We start from the raw sequence: 14367 nt of genomic DNA, 5'->3' as shown, positions 1-14367 counted from the left end.
AAAACATTGATATTTTGGGTCCATGGCCTGGAAACTCCCCAAATCTTAAAACTTGTGGTCAATCCTCAAGAGGCGGGTGGACAAACAAAAACCCACTAATTCTGACAAACTCCAAGAAGTGATTATGAAAGAATGGGTTGCTATCAGTCAGGATTTGGCCCAGAAGTTGATTGAGAGCATGCCCAGTCGAATTGCAGAGGTCCTGAAAAAGAACACTGCAAATACTGACTCTTTGCATAAATGTCATGTAATTGTCGAAAAAAGCCTTTGAAATGTATGAAGTACTTGTAATTATATTTCAGTACATCACAGAAACAACTGAAACAAAGATCTAAAAGCAGTTTAGCAGCAAACTTTGTGAAAACTAATATTTGTGTCATTCTCAAAACTTTTGGCTACGACTGTACATATATAATAGGAACGAGCAATGATAATAAAGTATCAAAAACAAGTAATCATATGATTTCATTGAACAAAAACTGTTAAAATGCATAATGTATTATAAACAATGGAACTAATGTGCATTATGCATTGTAACAAATGAGTGCAGATGGCACCAAAGTCCTGACGATTGTTTTTAGACTTTACATCACAATCTAATGTTTGTTGAATATTGACTAAACATCATTTAATCCAAATGTCCACTTAATCATTAATGTTTGGCCATTTCTTTCTCAAAGTGAAGGTTTGAGCTTTTATTTTGAAATCGCGATGAACAGTTAGCATGTATGCTCCTGTGTTTGCGTAGGGTTTATAAAGAATTTACCTCACTAATTTGATTAAATGGCAAGCGTTGCGTTCCCAAATAAATGTAATAATAAACATAAACTCACAGCAATATGTAGAGATGGAGTTTAAGACGTTCTACACATGTAAATGATAACAATTCATGTTGAACTGAGGCGCTCTGACATGCACGTATGTAACCTACACGCATGTAAATGAATAAAGCGCATAGTATTACAGTTTTTCTCAATTGCTTAAACACATTTCTTGAAATTATGCCTCTTATTTGCGAAACTCTAAACACAAATCCACAACTCCTAACTCATTTCCCCAAACTTCCTATATTGAGGTCAAAATGAAGCTCTCCACTCAAAACAATTCAATCTTGCTGAAAAACCAAACTTTGCTTTCAGACATGACACACAAATCCTCAAAAACAAACACACTACAACACAGTTTTACACGCTGATGAGATAAATTCAAAACAATACTACAAAAACAATACAAATAAAAAACTTTTCACATGATGAACACAACAAATCTATTCCTTTGCAAGTGTTTTATTCCTTAATTTAATGTACTGTAGAGTACAGTACAAAACAGCAAAAAACAACAAAATAATTATTCGGCCCAGCATCCTGTCTTTGGTCTGGGACAGGCCAAAGAACCTCTTCAGCATTACAGGCTAAATTAGCCCTGGCCAGGCAGCAGGGGTAAAATCCTCTTGCATGCCTGATCCAACCCTGGCACTCATCAACTAAAATATATGAGACTGCTTGTCTTCTTGCCCTTGCTCTTCCTCTGTCTCTTCCATGTTGTTGTCGTCATCGTCCTCCTTCTCCTCCTCCTCTTCCTCTTTCACCTCCTACTCTTCCTCTTCAAAATTACACATTACTGTATGTGGGATATTGATTGAAAAAGACTGGATAGGATTCACAGTTACACTTGTACTAGTGGTCTGACAAAAAATAAAAAAATAAAATAAAAGCACACAACGTCATTGTGCCCATATTTCTTTTTTTTCTGTTTCACAAAGGTGAAAATAAAAATAAGAAAGTCCACTGTCAGAATTTGTAACTCCTGTGTTGTCCTCTGTCTATATGCTTTCCAATGGAAGGTTCATGAGATGTACCTTGATCTATTTCAGAGAACTGCTTTATCATTGGTTGATCTATATTATCTTCATTAGTGAAAGTCAAGATTCACTTGAATAATTCATGGCAAATTTACAAAAAGTCTAATAGAAATGTGTAGAATATATGATTGACAGTTTAGGACAACTAGATCAAAAAATTTGCATTTAGGTAATGATTTATACGATGAGCTAATGACTTGATGTTTTGAGGGGTAAGACTATTGCACAGAGAACTACAGTATATAATACATTTTGAGCAACATGACAATAGCAACTGAAACTGCACAAATGTATATTTCATTTCTGATCTGAGAAATGCACCAAAGTGACTGAGAAAAACTTTTATCCTTTTATCTCCATCGAAGGTTCTGACTGGTGTGTGCTAAATTTTGACTCCTAGTGTTTCCAGTTGGGTAATTGTGTGCTAATTGAGCTCAAACTTCGCAGACTTGAGTGAACAATATTGAATGCTTGTGCTTTCTAAATGACCTCATGGTGTAAGCACTGAGAAATGTAGGGATTTGTGTGTAGAGTTTTGAAGTAACAGTTCACCAAATATAACTCATGTGTCAAAGCAGGGAATAGTGTTTATAGTTTAGGGAAATGGGTGTGCTTTTTCAAAAATGGCGTTATAGTTTTGAAATTTTAGTTCAAAAGACTGGTTATAGTGTTTTAGCAATTGAGAAAAACTGTAAACCTGCAATGCATATATTTATTTAATTAAGTCATAGTGTTTGAGAATTCACAATAGCGTTATGCTTTATTGGGTTTAATATATCATGCAATAGTGGGAAACGTCTAATAATGCGTTTCACAGATTCTCGTTCGTGGAATGCGCCACTTCCGGTATTTTGCCGGTTACTCGACACAGACAAATTGCAGTCGAGAATTTTTTTAAATCAAGTAACGTTACTCCAATTGAATCGTGGAATCGTGGCAGCCCTTATGAAATTGGAGAGCTTTCTGACCCTGAATAGACAGCAACACAACTGACACGTTCAAGGGCCAAAAAGGTAGTAAAGACATTGTTAAAATAGTCCATAACATCAGTGGTTCAACCGCAATGTTATGAAGCTACGAGAATACTTTTTGTGTGCAAAAGAAAACAAAAATAATGACTTTTTACACACGTCTTCAGACAGTCTACTATGTCAGTCAACGGTACAGCTTATGTTGTCTGCAACGTCCGACGTCTTTTACCTCAGACTTAAGTTTGTTTCCACACCTGGGTGGTTTGTTTCATATTTTTTCCTCTTGAAATCTATGTGGATGTGAGACGTGTTTTATCAGGACTTGTTCGGTCTGACGGTTGGCACATTGCGTAAAGTTTTAGCTCTTGTAATCTGCATGTCTGTGCTTGCTTTCTGATGCTGTTGGGTTTTGTTTCTTCCTCAGATCAGGACAGACCAGACAATGTGGGAAAATTACTGTAACTGACTAGCTGGAGGGCATTTTTTTTGTCTGTCTGTCTGTCTGTCTGTCTGTCAGTCTGTCGGAATGCTCATAGGGAAAAAGCTAATTACTGTCCGTACTGATGTCATCCTAAACCAGAGTCAAGGACAGAGAAAAACATAATAAAGCAGAGAGATTCCTCTAGTGTCACGCTTGGGGCTTTGGAGAGCTGGTTTGACATCAATTAAGTCACACACGAGCCTAATGTCGGATGACTCCCCTCAAGGATCAAATAAACGACACATCGCAGCGGGAGGCGACTTCCGTCAATTTAGGCTATTCTTCATCTACCGCACACATAAATCAATGGACGGACATTCGCAGTGATTCAAGCATGTGGAAGTGTTTCATTGTGTGTGTGTGTGTGTGTGTGTGTGTATGTGTGTACCTGGTATTCATCACGTTGTGGGGACCAAATGTCCCTGCAAGGATAGGAATACCAGTAGATTTTGACCTTGTGGGGACATTTCTCAGGTCCCCATGAGGAAACAGGCTTATAAATCATGCACAATGAGTTTTTTTGATGAAGTAAAAGTGTGCACAATCTCCTGTGAGGGCTAGGTTTAGGTGTAGTGTAGGTGTAGGGCGATAGAAAGTACGGTTTGTACAGTATAAAAACCATTACGCCTATGGAATGTCCCCATAAAACATGTAAACCCAACATGTGTGTGTGTGTGTGTGTGTGTGTGTGTGTGTGTGTGTGTGTGTGTGTGTGTGTGTGTGTGTGTGTGTGTGTGTGGGAAAAGTGTGTGTGTGATCATTGGCTGAAACTCTAGAGACTGATGGAGCAGTAACAGCTTTGTAGAGCTGAGAGAGAGAGAAAGAAAGAGAGATTTTTTCTGTTAATGTTTGTCAGTACAGGCAACAGTATTGACTTCTTTCATCAAGCTCAATCATTCAACCCTGTTATCAAAGTTAATATAAGAAAAAAGATCAAGCAATTAAACTTATAGGAAATATAAAAAATCGATAAATTTATCAATAACTACAAAATAACTCTTAGGACCCTTACAAGCTTTAGGCTCATGCATTTATTTATTTTCATTTATTCATCATGCTTTTGTTTGTTTTGTAAATATGTATTTGTGTACATTCCCTCTGCTATTTATTAATTAATTCATTCATTCTATTAGTGTAAGAAAAATTCTAAAACTAGTTGAATTTATGGGAAATATAAATTTATCAATAGTATAAAGCAACACTTCGGTCCAATAATAGCTATAGATGGCTAATGTATTAATTCATTATATTTATTAATATATTAATTGATCATTTTCATCAGTTTATGTTTTTTTTTTTTTTGTAAATTTATTATTTTTAATATAAGAAAAATGATCTTCTGAGCTGAATTTATGGGAAATATAAATTTATCAATACTATAAAGCCAGTCCAGTACTAGCTATAGGCTTGTATTAGTTAATTATTGTTTTAATTGATCATTTTCATTAGTTTATGTGTTTTTATTTAAGCTAAGTTCTTTATGTATTATATACAATATATTGTTCATGTAAATATTTTGTCTTTTTGATGTTATTTTTTTGCTTTTAGTGTAAGAAAAATGATCTTCTGAATTGAATTTATAGTAAATATAAATTTATCAATACTATAAAGCAACACTTGGGTCCAAAACTAGCTGTATGCAGCTAATGCATTCATTTGTTTTATTTATTAATATTATTATTTTTTTCCATTAATGATTAATAATTTTCATCAGTTTATGTTTATGTCTTTTTTTTAATTTAAGATAAAAGCAATGGGTCCAATACTAGCTAAAGGCAGCTAAAGTATTGATTTGTTTTTTTTTTTTTGTTTTTTTTTAATAAATAATTTAGTTTAAATCAGTTTATGTTTTTTTTTTTAATTTAAGGTAAGTTTTGTATGTATTTTTGTCAATATACAGTATATTGTCTATGTTGATATTTTGACATTGTGATATTTTTTTATATTATATATTATATTATTTATAATATCATTTATCAATTTAATTTTTTTAATTTAGGCTTAATTCTTTATGTATTTTTGTGTGTGTATATATATATGTATATACAAATGTATCAATAACTATAAAGCAGCACTCCAATACCAACTATGCAGCTAATGCATTAACTTATTAAATGTAATAATTAAATACAATTAATTATTAATTAATAATTTAAATAATAATTTTTATCATTCTGTTTTTCTTTAAAAAAATTTTAAAGTTCTTTATGTATTTTTGTCTATATACAGTAAACAATCTACTGAATTAAATTTTTGGGAAATACACATTTATCAATAATAAAAAGCACACTTTGGTCCCATACTAGCTTTAAGTTAGCAATTTATCCATTTATTTTCATTTATTAATTCATTTATGCTACTATATGTCAATGTACATTTTTGTACATGTGTATAATATTTTAAAATGTATTTATTTGATTAATATTTAATTTTTTTTTTTGCTATTTTATTTGATTACAAAAACAGACATATCTAACTCTTAAATGTATATTTAAACATTTAAATAGCACACATTCAAAAACATAAATTCAGCTCAGAAGATCTCTTTTTTTATAATAAAAGCAAAAATATAATATATAATATCAAAAAATATCAAAATGACAAAATATTTGCATAGACAATATATAGTATATAGACAAAAATACATAAAGAACTTATGTATTTATGTAAACTTAGATTAAATAAAAAACAAACTAATGAAAATTATAATTTAAAACATAAATAATAAATAAAACAAATAAATTAGGCACCTATTATAGCTATAGTATTGGACTCAAGTGTTGCTTTATATTATTGATAAATTTATAATTCCCATAAATTAAATTCAGAAGATCATTTTTCTTATAGTAAAAGCAAAAATATAACATATAATATCAAAACATATCAAAATGACAACATATTTGCATAGACAATATATTGTATATAGACAAAAATACATAAAGAACTTATGTATTTACGTAAACTTAGATTAAATAAAAAACAAACGAATGAAAATTATAATTTAAAACATTAATAAATAATAAATAAAACAAATACATTAGGCACCTAGCTATTAGACTAGTATTGCTTTATATTATTGATAAATTTATAATTCCCATAAATTAAATTCAGAAGGCCATTTTTCTTATAGTAAAAGCAAAAATATAATATTTAAAAAATAATAATAAAAATAAAAAATAAAACAAATCAATAGCTTCTTATTGCTAATATTGGACCCAAGTGTTGCCTTGTAGTTAGTAATACATTTGCATTTCTCATAAATTCAATTCAGAAGATCATTATTCATACACTGAAAGCAAAAATATAATATATAATATATCAACATACACAATATGTATAGAAAAAATGAAAACTTAAAAAACAGCTTAAATTTACCACAAAAAAGATAAATTAAAACAAACACAACAAATTAACTATATGAAAATTCATTCATATAGTTATGAATAAGGCATGTGCTTTATAAGTACTAATAAAAAACAATATGCTAGTAATACGCATAAGCAACTAATAGTAAATAATTACTTAATATTTACTCTGACCTCTAAGGTTGACAGGCCACATTTTCTGAAGGCTAAAGGTGCCATAAGCAATTTTGGCTATTTCTCTAACATCCGGCAGATTTAGCCGCTGATTTTGTCATCTAAAGACATGTCAAGAAAGGTGAACATCCATATGATTGACAAGCTAAGGGTGTTTCTTATTAGCTACTTCCTATACTCTTCTTTTTTGTTTATAAGTCTATGGCTTTCCCAGAAAGGTGTGATTTTTCAGGACTCATTTGTGCTCATTTTGAGTCTCTTAAATCCATGCGCTCTCTTTATCCAGTTTCCAGCGAAACCGTAGTGCGTGAAAGTATCATCTAACCCCAGTGGGCGTTAGGGGATCTTATCGTTAAGGCTAACGGCTAGCGGCAATGAGTGAGATATAGGGGCTGCTGTCGCGCTGGTCCAGCTCCTGCGGTTAATGAGCACGGGGGCTGTTAGCTGCAGACACAGCTGCTATGATTTAGGCGCCAGTCATCTCTCCATCCCACTACTGACAGATGAGGCGGTGGAGCAATATGTTCTGGGTGAAATCAGAGACAACGGATTGAGTTGTCTAGGTGTGTGTGTGGGTGGTTTAAGGTTGTGCAATCTGCCTTAACACTTTTCGTTTCACTTGCTGTGTATCACATTATATAGAGTGAATGAAATCACCCTATAGAAGAATTTAAGGAGATAGTTCAGCAAAAATGACTGTTTTGTTGTTATTACTCTCATGTCATTCCAAACTCTTTTGATATCATTGACTCTAATGATATGTGTTGTTATTATTTATTATGTGTTCTTTTTTTCTTTCTTTCACAGATTGTAAATGTACAATTTAATTTAATTATATTATATTTAAAATATATTTTAAATCTAAATAATTATGTATTGAATTACAATATAATTCAACTAAAATGACAAATTTTAAATGTCTTTTTTCTTATTTTTTATATATATAATTTAATATTTCTTGTAAAATTATTTTTAAAAGTATTATTTATTATTTGTTCTTTCTTTTTTCAGATTGTAAATGTATAATAAATTAAATTAAATTATATTTTATTAAAACAAATTTTAAATCAAAATAATTATATATTGAATTAGTACATTATTCATTTAAATTGAAGTAAATTAAATGTTTTTTAAGTTTTAATTTTAAATGTATTTTTTTTTATATATATTATTTAATATTTCTTGTAAAATTATTTTTTAAAAAGTATTAGACATTTTTCTAAATATTATCAGAATTTAATTTTTACTTTTACTACATTTTATAGCATATTTTGCAGTATTTCCATCAAATGCTATTTTCTTTACAAAGCAAAGCATAAAACTGAACACGAATCATTTAAAAATGTAAGGTCTGGTGTTTCACTTGGTATGAACAGCCTTAAAACATCAATCAGCAAACTTGCTTTTGCAATCACTTTTGCAGGGAGCAAACTAACTAACTAACCAATTAAGTAGAGTGAAACAAGGGGCAGTGGCATTGCAGCAATGGAGACAGAGGACACAAAAAGAATGAATGAGGGATTGAATGAGAGGTCAGTGGAAGAGTGAGTTGAGTATTGACAAAGAGGTCAGAACGAGAAGGAATCCTCAGGCTGATGGATGAGAGTCGGCCTTTGAGAAGAGACAGAGCTGCAGACACATGAGCACAGTGCAGAAACAGACAGATGGTTAGACGGATGAGCGCGAGTCTTCTCTGCCGGCCGGGCGGTCACACTGCTCAGAGCAGGTTCGGGTGAGGAGTCAAAGTTCACGCTGGGTTTAGGGTCATCCTCACCGACACAGAATGATGAGCCAAAGGAATGTTCTGAAAACACTACATCAACTTTTTCACAAGCTCTCCGAAACTTTGTCAGCCTCGACAGGTAATATGAATGGCTAGTTAAGTAGTGTAAAGGTTAGTTGGGTGGGCTGATGGTCAGTCTACTATTGTAAATAACAGGACAACAGGCCAGATCTGATCTGATTCATTGATTTAATAATCAAAATGCTATGATGATGATCTATCTATCTATCTATCTATCTATCTATCTATCTATCTATCTATCTATCTATCTATCTATCTATGAGAAAGACAGACAGATAAAACGACAGATCAAACTATAGAACAGTAAATAGAACAATAGATAGATAGACAGATAGACAAAAAGAACAATGGAATTATAGAATGATAGACTTTAGATAGATAGATAGATAGATAGATAGATAGATAGATAGATAGATAGATAGATAGATAGATAGATAGATAGATAGACAGACAAACAAACAGAACAATGGAATTATAGAACGATAGAACGATAGATAGACAGACAGATAGATAGATAGATAGATAGATAGATAGATAGATAGATAGATAGATAGATAGATAGATAGATAGATAGATAGATAGATAGATAGATAGATAGATAGATAGATAGATAGATAGATAGACAGACAATGGAATAATAGAACGACAGATATGATAGATATCTATTGTTCTATCATTCTATCTGTTGTGCTATCATTCTGTTGTTCTGTTTGTCTATCTATCTATCTATCTATCTATCTATCTATCTATCTATCTATCTATCTATGAGAAAGACAGACAGATAAAACGACAGATCAAACTATAGAACAGTAAATAGAACAATAGATAGATAGACAGATAGATAGACAAAAAGAACAATGGAATTATAGAATGATAGACTTTAGATAGATAGATAGATAGATAGATAGATAGATAGATAGATAGATAGATAGATAGATAGATAGATAGACAAACAAACAGAACAATGGAATTATAGAACGATAGAACGATAGATAGATAGATAGATAGATAGATAGATAGATAGATAGATAGATAGATAGATAGATAGATAGATAGATAGATAGATAGATAGATAGATAGACAGACAATGGAATAATAGAACGACAGATATGATAGATATCTATTGTTCTATCATTCTATCTGTTGTGCTATCATTCTGTTGTTCTGTTTGTCTATCTATCTATCTATCTATCTATCTATCTATCTATGAGAAAGACAGACAGATAAAACGACAGATCAAACTATAGAACAGTAAATAGAACAATAGATAGATAGACAGATAGATAGACAAAAAGAACAATGGAATTATAGAATGATAGACTTTAGATAGATAGATAGATAGATAGATAGATAGATAGATAGATAGATAGATAGATAGATAGATAGATAGATAGATAGATAGATAGATAGATAGACAAACAAACAGAACAATGGAATTATAGAACGATAGAACGATAGATAGATAGATAGATAGATAGATAGATAGATAGATAGATAGATAGATAGATAGATAGATAGACAATGGAATGATAGAACGACAGATATGATGATAGATATCTATCGTTCTATCATTCTATCTGTTGTGCTATCATTCTGTTTGTCTATCTATCTATCTATCTATCTTAGAGAGAGACACAGACAGATAAAACAACAGATCAAACTATAGAACAGTAAATAGAACAATAGATAGATAGATAGACAGATAGATAGACAAAAAGAACAATGGAATTATAGAATGATAGACTTTAGATAGATAGACAGACAGACAGACAGACAGACAGACAGACAGACAGACAGACAGACAGACAGACAGACAGACAGACAGACAGACAGACAGATAGATAGATAGATAGATAGATAGATAGATAGATAGATAGATAGATAGATAGATAGATAGACAGAACAATGGAATTATAGAACGATAGAACAATAGATAAACAAACAGAACAATGGAATAGAACGATACATAGATAGATAGACAATGAAATGATAGAATGACAGATAGGATAATAGATATCTATCGTTCTGTCATTCTATCTGTTGTTCTATCATTGTTCTGTTTGTCTATCTATCTATCTAAGATAGAGGGAGACCCAGACAGACAGAACGGTCGATCAATAGATAGATAAAACGACAGATCAAACTATAGAACAGTAATTAGATGGATAGATAGATAGATAGATAGATAGATAGATAGATAGATAGATAGATAGATAGATAGATAGATAGATAGATAGATAGATAGATAGATAGACAATGGAATGATAGAACGACAGATATGATGATAGATATCTATCGTTCTATCATTCTATCTGTTGTGCTATCATCCTGTTGTTTTGTTTGTCTATCTATCTATCTATCTATCTAAGATAGAGAGAGGCACAGACAGAACGATCGATCAATATAGATAGATAGAAAAACTGAAAAATGGAATGATAGAACAATAGATAGATAGACAAACAAACAGAACAATGGAATAGAACGATACATAGATAGACAATGAAATGATAGAACGACAGATAGGATAATAGATATCTATCGTTCTGTCATTCTATCTGTTGTTCTGTCATTCTGTTGTTCTGTTTGTCTATCTATCTATCTAAGATAGAGGGAGACACAGACAGACAGAACGATCGATTAATAGATAGATAAAACGACAGATCAAACTATAGAACAGTAATTAAAACAATATAATGATAGACAGATAGATAGATAGATGGTTCTATCATTGTCTATCTATCTATCTATCTATCTATCTATCTATCTATCTATCTATCTATCTATCTATCTATCTATCTGTCTGTCTGTCTGTCTGTCTGTCTGTCATTCTATCTTTTGTTCTATCTCTGTGTATCATTCTGTCTGTCTCTCTATCTATCTGTGCATCATTCTAGCATTCAATCATTCTATGTATCATCAGATCAACCGACTGATCCACTGTGCCCTTACAAAGCAAGTCTCAGTCAGGTAGTTTCAGGCCCCTGACCGCAGTTTTTCCAGATCTCCCTGAGGGAACCAGAGTTTTTAAAGACTTACAGTAACTGAAATCCATCTACTCCTCCTCCTTCCCTTCTTTCTCTCCTCTCCCTGGTGTGCGCTTTGTGCTGTCTGGCAACAGATCAAAGCACATTTGTGAATGTCACCCATGGGTATGGAAAAGAGGAAAAAGAGAGCGGGAGAGATCGAGAGAAATGAGATAAACCATTCATTAGTGACAAACTAAACTCCGACCGTTCCGTTTAATGTGGGCATAGTTCAAGACTTTGGCATTTATGAGTATTCCCACCCCTTTCTCCTCCCCTCTCCTCCTCCTTCCTCCTCCTTCCTCCTCTCTGTCATCAAGTGATGATAAATGAAAAGAAAGGTTGTTCCTTGGAGTTGTATTTAGTAAACATACGTCAGTGTATTTATTTATATGGTCTATATAACATTACAACATCACAAACAAACATCATATCCTTCCCTGACTGTCAAATCAGCACTATTTTAAGTAATCCATGAGAACAAAGACTACTTTGCAAATTGCAAATATTCATAACTGGTGTACAGATGTCACATTTTGAGGTGAACGGGACAATAAAACATTAATTAAAACAAAATACTGTTTAAGTTTGTGCTCTTGGTAACAGTTTTTGTGCTCTCTGTGAGTCTTTAGCAGTGACTCATGCTGTCAGATTGATTCAGTGCACCTTTCCTTTAGCCTCAGGGGTGAGTCTGAGAGTTCATACACACATACAGAAGTAAAACATCATTAAAACTGTTAAGGGTCACAATCAGTCATGATTACAGTAGCTAAATCATGATAATTCCCATTAGATCAAGCACTTCCGGTGTCCTTTATCTGCCCCCGTCTTTCTATACTGTGTGGAAATCAAGGCATGTTGTAACTGAGGTAGTTAATTTCCTCAGGTTTTTGGTTCAGCATAACAAAAACATCACTCACACGTGTACCACACTGTGTTTGATACGGCAAATATGAAGGAGGAGGAGAACTGTGGGAGAACCTTTACTCTGGACTTCATCCGGGCTTTAGTTTTCTTTCAAGCATCTTTACACCAGGTATGCTGCTCACTCATGGCTTTCGCTCTCACTCTGAACTTATTTGATCTCTGTTACCTGCCACAGGGACATTTCTCATTACCAGGTGCAGAGGAAGTGCCCTATGGCCTAGGTGGGCGGGACTTCCCGTGCCTTATTTTTTAACTGTAATCCATCGCTCCAACATAAATCCCTCACAACAGTCAAAACTGGGTAAAGGAAGGTGGAGGCTTTACAGGTAACAGCTTCCTGGAATGCGACTGAACTTATGTAGCCGTTTGACTCAACACTATTAAGCCGGCCTGAAACTGACTGCCTGTCAATCACAAAGTTCCACAAGCCCCGCCTCTTTTTTTGTAGATTTTTAGTACAAAAATGCTAAGATTTCATGTGGAGCTGCTTTTAATTTTGCTGTGGGGCCTGGTTATATTTTTATGTCGTCTAATCTTTGGTCTTTCCGCACCTTTTTACCATTTATGTGAAGAAAATGGCCTTCAGACTTGGGAAAATGCAATATTATCTGTCTGAAATGTATCATTAGTCTGTCGAGAACCATGCTGAATGGGTTAAGCATGAGTCTGCGGGGTTTAGGAAGTGAGCAAAGGCGGACAAACGAATGTAGTGTCACCGTTTCACCACTGGAAATAAGACGCACGCTCTAGCAGCTGGAAACCATTTGCTTCCAAAGATGCTTAAGAGTGGAAACACACACACACACACACACACACACACACACACACACACACACACACACACACACACACACACACATATACACACAGAGCTACTGCAGTTACATAGCATAAAAGGGAGAAGTGAATAACAGACTAAAAAGATAAATTGAAACTTTTAAACATCAAACTTTTCATAACCAGAGTTGCTGCTTCAGGATTGAGGTTGAATATTATGGAACTTGATCAGAGTGTTTTAGCACTGGCAGGCTCCGCCATGTCCCATCTGTTGTATGAATCCATAAGTAACCGTATTATATAATCAGATTTAGTCTAGGAATGTAAGTTGAGGTGTGTGTGTGTGTGTGGTCTTGTGTGGATTAGTTTAAAATGCAGGGCTGTTTATGAGCACTGCTGTTAGTTCGGGAATAATTACAGAGAGATGTCCTCCTGTGTGTGTGATTTGAGTTTAAACAGGAGTCTGTAATAACACATGCGTGCTGGGTTACTGTGAATACAGTAATGTAGTTTGAGATTATTAATGAGATTTAACCTCACTGACCTCTTTTGGACTTTGCTCTACTATAAATAAGTGCAGTGCTTATGGCATGAACCACACACCGGACGTCTCGGGGGTAATGAGAGCGTGAGCGCCTCTACATTAGGACAAGGCCGCCATCTTGTGTTTGTGTTAGGAACTGTAGAGTAAAGGACTGTTCACACCAAAAAGGATAATTATAAAGATAGAACTATATTAGCCTCCACAACAGCGGACGATATCGTCTGTTTATTCTAATTCTCAGAACGTTAGTTAACGTCCTGGAACAGGTCTTAAAGGAGAAGTTCACTTCCGGAATTAACATTTTCTGATAATTTACTCACCCTCATGCGATTCAAGATGTTCATGTCTATCTTTCTTCAGTCGAAAAAAGTAAGGTTTTTTAGACTTCGATGGTGGCCAACAGGTTGAAGGTCCAAACTGCAATTTCAAAAGGCTAAACA

The sequence above is a fragment of the Garra rufa genome, chromosome 13, assembly GCF_049309525.1.
Source record: "Garra rufa chromosome 13, GarRuf1.0, whole genome shotgun sequence".
Taxonomy (NCBI): Eukaryota; Metazoa; Chordata; class Actinopteri; order Cypriniformes; family Cyprinidae; genus Garra; species Garra rufa.
The sequence above is the reverse complement of the archived record's forward strand: the minus strand, read 5'-3'. Positions refer to the sequence as shown.